The sequence below is a fragment of the Aythya fuligula genome, chromosome 4 (assembly GCF_009819795.1).
Source record: "Aythya fuligula isolate bAytFul2 chromosome 4, bAytFul2.pri, whole genome shotgun sequence".
Taxonomy (NCBI): domain Eukaryota; kingdom Metazoa; phylum Chordata; class Aves; order Anseriformes; family Anatidae; genus Aythya; species Aythya fuligula.
The window spans coordinates 23,249,036-23,255,365 of NC_045562.1; positions in this window are offsets into that span (position 1 = coordinate 23,249,036).

A 6,330-nucleotide genomic window follows, 5' to 3' on the forward strand; every position below is an offset into this window, starting at 1 on the left:
TATTTATTTCTAACAGGAAATCATTCACTATTGAATGCCAGTTAGAAATAAAATCAACTGAGTTCCAACTTTGGCGTCAAAGCATATTGATATGCTCTTTCAAGTCTTACAAAATATCCTCTCCACTGATTTGCAGCTTCAGCCTGCAAATGTATCCACCACGAGCAATACTTTTATATGAATGACACCCATATCAAAGTCTTGTTACTTCACAATGGTCTATTTTAGATGGTTAAAAGAAAACAATATTTGAAAAATGTCGTTAATGTATCAATTTTAAGAACCAGTTTGATTATATTTTCCTTTTCACTTATTACTAGAATTACTTTCCTGAAAATCTTTTCCTCTGTTTTCCTTTAGTAACATTAAATCAGATTTTTATTTTGGTTCCTTTCTCTTCCCTAAAAGCTTTTCAAAGAAATACGTGACAGAAAGAAGAACAGCAATATCAGAAATAAATCAGCTAACAATATTTACCTGAGTCAAGGTTTCTCCAGACTACCTGTAGTTTTACTTTGGGGAACCAGCTGAAAACAAGGCCGTGTTATTACTGAACTCAAACCCAATGGTGTAAGTGTATTTTATTATTTTCTGACTTCTGTAGTAAAGGATAATACATTTGTTTTGTGACTACCATTTAATTCCAATGTCTGTGGATCATTTTGGTATAATAAAAATAATACTGCTTCAGGCTTTTTAAACCAGCTTGGGCACACTTAAAGTTTATGTGTGCCTAACAATCTCAGCCTTGTCATGCACGAGGTCCAAGTGTCTTCTTACTACAAATACTACAAATACAAGACCAGATACATTGCTGGTAAAGTGTAAATGAGTTTGGCCTATCAGATGTTGCAAAAGGTTAATGGCACTGACCTGAAAATTTAAAAAGTAGTAAAGTAGTCGATTTCATATTTACTTCTTCTGGTAGAAACAGAAACTTGGTGGTTTTTTGTTTGTTTGTTTGTTTGTTTGTTTTTAACATTGCTCAGAAATAACAACTGGCTGGTGATAAGCAACTCCCTGAATGTCATCAGCCCTTGCACACAAATCGGTGCATCCCACCAACAGCAGGTGGACCCGCGGAGCTGAGGTCTGTCAGACCACTACGGCAACATGACTGATTGTGTCTGTAATACAAGACTTTCTGTAAAGCTGCCCTTGTGAGGCTCCACTTGGAGTACTGCATCCAGGTCTGGAGCCCCCAGCACAAGAAGGATGTTGAACTGGGTCCAGATCAGTGCCATAAACATGATCAAGTGGCTGCAGCACCTCTCCTATGCAGAAAGGCTGAGAAAGCTGGGGCTGTTCAGTCTACAGAAGACAAGTCGAGGCGATCGGCTCCGGGGCAGACGCGTTCTGCAACGGAGCGGGGGATCGGACAGGCAGGGCTAATTTTTCCGGCACCGAGCCCACTCGCGGGAGCCGCCAGGACCCGGCAGCCCTCGCGAGGGAGGTGAACGCGGCGAGAACGAGGCGTAGCGGAGCCAGCAGCGCCCCCTCCCCGGCCGTTCATAAACTGGCCTTAGGGAGGGCGAGTGACCAGGACGGGCAAACAGGGCGTGGCGCGGCAGAAGGGCGTGGCACGTCAGTTAGCACGGCAGTTAACAAGCCAGGCAACAAGCCAGGCGAACAGGGCGCAGCAGAACGGCGTGGCGCGGCAGTTTGCGCAGGCAGGGCGGAGCGCTCTCCCCCGCCCATACGAACACTTCCTCTAACGGCGGTCTACTGCTAGCTCAGCTGCAATGGTGTACACCAGGCACAGTGTGCTCTCCAGGAAGTCTGTGCACACCCAGACCGACTGCCCACTCAAAACTGCGGCAGTTCAGGTCTCCGGGTGCAGGGAGTGCCTGAGCCTGTTGCTACCACCTGCGGGGGGCAGAGAGACTGTGTGTGTGAGGTGCGAGCAGGTGGATGACCTGGTCCGCCTCGTGGCAGAACTCAAGGAGGAGGTGGAGAGGTTGAGGGATATCAGGGAGTGTGAGCGGGAGATAGACTTGTAGAGCAACTCCCTGTGTGGCCTGAAGGACAGGCACCAGGGTGAGACACCCCAAATGGGAGTGGACCCCCTGCCTTGTTGCTGTCGGGCAGAGGCAGGGGACCTAGGAGCTGAGGAGGAATGAAAACAGGTCCCTGCTCGACATTGCAGGTGATTCCCTCCCCCACCAGCCCCACCTTCCCAGGTGCCCTTACACAACAGGTTTGAGGCCCTGGAGCTTGAGGGATCAGTAGCTGAGGAAGAGGTAGAAAGTCTACCCAGGAGGATGTCTAGGGTGAGGAAGTCGACTCCATGCCTCAGGACTGCCTCCACCAGGACAGAAAGAAGGGTGATTGTTGTGGGCGACTCCCTTCTCAGGGGAACAGAGGGCCCTACCCGTAGGGAAGTCTGCTGCCTCCCTGGGGCCAGGGTCAGGGACATTGCCAGAAAGCTTCCCAACCTGGTTCTCCCCTCTGACTATTATCCTCTTTTAATAGTCCAGGCTGGCAGTGATGACATTGAAGAGAGAAGCCTGAAGACCATCAAACAGGACGTTAGAGGACTGGGACAGTTAGTGGATGGAGCGGGAATACAGGTGGTGTTTTCGTCCATCCCCATGGTAGCAGGGAGGGGTACAGAGAGGACACGGAAAGCCCACCTGATAAACACGTGACTCAGGGGCTGGTGTCAACACAGAAATTTTGGTTTTTTTGACCGTGGGGCACTTTACTCGGCACCTGGCCTGATGGCCACAGACGAGTCCCTATCTCTAAGGGGAAAACTGATCCTGGACCAGGAGCTGGTGGGGCTCATTGAGAGGGCTTTAAACTAGGTGGCAAGGGGGATGGGGCTGAAACAAGGCTTGTTAGAGCTGTGCCAGGGGTAACAATGGCAAGGCTGGGAGAGAAGGCAGTGACCCAACTGAAGTGCGTCTACACTAATGCACGCAGCATGGGTAACAAACAGGAGGAGCTGGAAGCCATCGTGCGGCAGGCAGGCTACGACTTGGTTGCCCTCATGGAAACGTATTGGGACCACTCTCATGACTGGAGTGCTGCAATGTCTGGCTATAGGCTCTTCAGAAGGGACAGGCAGCAAGGAAGGGGTGGTGGTGTGGCTCTCTATATCAGAGAGAGTTTTGATGTCATGGAAGTTGAGGCTGGGAACGATAAGGTTGAGTCCCTATGGATTAGGATCAGTGGGAAGGCCAACAAGGCAAGCATCCTGGTGGGGGTCTGTTATAGACTGCCAAACCAGGATGAGGAGACTGATGAGTTCTACAGGCAGCTGACAAAAGTTGTGAAATTGTCAGCGCTTGTTCTCATGGGGGACTTCAACTTCCCAGATATATCCTGGAAGCACAACACAGCTCAGAGAAAGCAGTCTAGGAGGTTTCTGGAGAGCGTGGAAGATAGCTTAGTGAGCCTACCAGGGGAGGTGCCCCGCTAGACCTTCTCTTCACAAACATAAGAGGATTGGTGGGAGATGTGGTGGTTGGAAACTGTCTTGGGCAGAGTGACCATGAAACGGTAGAGTTCTCCATTCTTGGAGAAGCCAGGAAGGGGACCAGTAAAACCGCTGTATTGGAATTCCGGAGGGCCAACTTTGAACTGTTCAGGACACTGGTTGGTAGAGTCCCTTGGGAGGCAGTTCTGAAGGGCAGAGGAGTCCAGGAAGGCTGGGCGCTCTTCAAGAAGGAAATCTTAATGGCACAGGAGTGGTCTGTCCCCATGTGTCCAAAAATGATCCGGTGGGAAGAAGACCGGCCTGGCTGAACAGAGAGTTGTGGCTTGAGCTTAGCAGGAAAAAGAGGGTTTATGATCTTTGGAAAAGAGGGTGGGACACTTGGGAGGACTATAAGGATGTTGCAAGGCAGTGCAGGGACAAAATTAGAAAGGCCAAAGCTCATCTGGAGCTCAATCTGGCGACTGCCGTCAAAGACAACAAAAAATGTTTTTACAAATACATTAATGCGCAACAGAGGACTAAGGAGAATCTCCAGCCTTTACTGGATGCGGGGGGAAACCTTGTTATGAAAGATGAGGAAAAGGCGGAGGTGCTTAATGCCTTCTTTGCCTCAGTCTTTAGCGGCAAAACCAGTTGCTCTCTGGATACCCAGTACCCTGAACTGGTGGAAGGGGATGGGGAGCAGAATGTGGCCCTCACTATCCATGAAGAACTGGTTGGCAACCTGCTACAGCACTTGGATGTATGCAAGTCGATGGGGCCAGATGGGATCCACCCGAGGATACTGAGAGAACTGGTGGAGGAGCTGGCCAAGCCGCTTACCATCATTTATCAACAATCCTGGCTATTGTGGGAGGTCCCAGTTGACTGGCAGCTAGCAAACGTGACGCCCATCTACAAAAAGGGCCGGAGGGCAGACCCAGGAAACTACAGGCCTGTCAGTTTGACCTCAGTGCCAGGGAAACTCATGGAGCAGATCATCTCGAGTGTCAACACGCAGCGCATACAGGGGAACCAGGTTATATGTCCCAGTCAGCATGGGTTTATGAAAGGCAGGTCCTGCTTGACGAACCTGATCTCCTTGTATGACAAAGTGACACACTTGCTGGATGAGGGAAAGGCTGTGGATGTGGTCTACCTTGACTTCATCAAGCCTTTTGACACCGTTTCCCACAGCATTCTCCTCAAGAAACTGGCTGCTCATGGCTTGGACTGGCGTATGCTTTGTTAGGTTAAAAACTGGCTGGATAGCCATGCCCAAAGAGTTGTGGTGAATGGAGTCAAATCCAGTTGGAGGCTGGTCACTAGTGGCGTTCCCCAGGGCTCAGTGCTGGGGCCGGTCCTCTTTAATATCTTTATCAATGATCTGGATGAGGGGATCGAGTGCACCCTCAGTAAGTTTGCAGATGACACCAAATTAGGTGCATGTGCCAACCTGCTCGAGGGTAGGAAGGCTCTGCCGGAGGATCTGGATAGGCTGGACCGATGGGCTGAGGTCAACTATATGAAGTTCAACAAGGCCAAGTGCTGGGTCCTGCACCTGGGCGCAATAACCCCAAGCAGAGCTACAGGCTGGGAGATGAGTGGTTGGAAAGCTGCCAGGTGGAGAAGGACCTGGGAGTATTGGTGGATAGTCAGCTGAATGTGAGCCAGCAGTGTGCTCAGGTGGCCAAGAAGGCCAATGGCATCCTAGCTTGCATAAGAAGCAGTGTGGCCAGCAGGTCTAGGGAAGTGATTGTCCCCCCGTACTCAGCTCTGGTGAGGCCGCACCTCGAGTACTGTGTTCAGTTTTGGGCCCCTCGCTACAAGAAGGACATGGAGGTGCTTGAAAGAGTCCAGAGAAGGGCAACAAAGCTGGTGAGGGGTCTGGAGAACAAGTCCTGTGAGGAGCAGCTGAGGGAGCTGGGTTTGTTCCTTCTGGAAAAAAGGAGGCTCAGGGGCGACCTTATCGCTCTTTGTAAGTACATTAAAGGAGGCTGTAGAGAGGTGGGGGTTGGTCTATTCTCTCACGTGCGTGGTGACAGGATGAGGGAGAACAGGGTAAAGTTGCGCCAGGGGTGTTTTATGTTGGATATTAGGAAGAACTTCTTTACTGAGAGGGTTGTGAGGCATTGGAATGGGCTGCCCAGGGAAGTGGTGGAGTCACCATCCCTGGAGGTCTTTAAAAGACGTTTAGATGTTGAACTTAGCGATATGGTTTAGTGGAGGACTTGTTAGTGTTAGGTCAGAGGTTGGACTCGATGATCTTGAGGTCTCTTCCAACCTAGACAATTCTGTGATCTGTGAAGTCTCCAGAATGACCTCATTGCAGAACTGAAAGAACTGAAATGAAAGAACTGAAATGAAAGAATTGCAGAAATGAAAGAACTGAAAGGTTGCAACAGTTCTTGAAGGGAACTTACAAAAATAAAATGGAGAGCAACTCTTTGCTCAATAAGATAATGACAGGACAAGAGGGAATGGTTTTAAACTAAAAGAGGGGAGATTTAGATTAGAGGTTAGGAGGAAAATCTTCACTCAAGGGAGCAGTGAGGCACTGGAACAGGTTGCCCAGAGAGGTTGTGGATGCCCTGTCTCTGGAGGTCTTCAAGGCCAGGCTGCATGCCCTGGACAACTTGATCTAGTGGGTGGTGGCCCTGCCTATGGAAGGGGGATTAGAAGTAGTTAGTCTTTGAGGTCCCTTCCAACCCAAGCCATTCTATGATTATAAGCTAGTCCATGAACTATTTGCCACAGTATATCCACAGAAAATTCTCTGTGCCACAAGATGCTTTCGACAAAGAGCATACAAGTTAACAAGAAGGCACGTAAAAGAGATGCTCGTGGACCTCTGAGCACACGCTGTGATTGCATTTTATTCAGAAGCTGGCTGAGGAACACGCTTTATC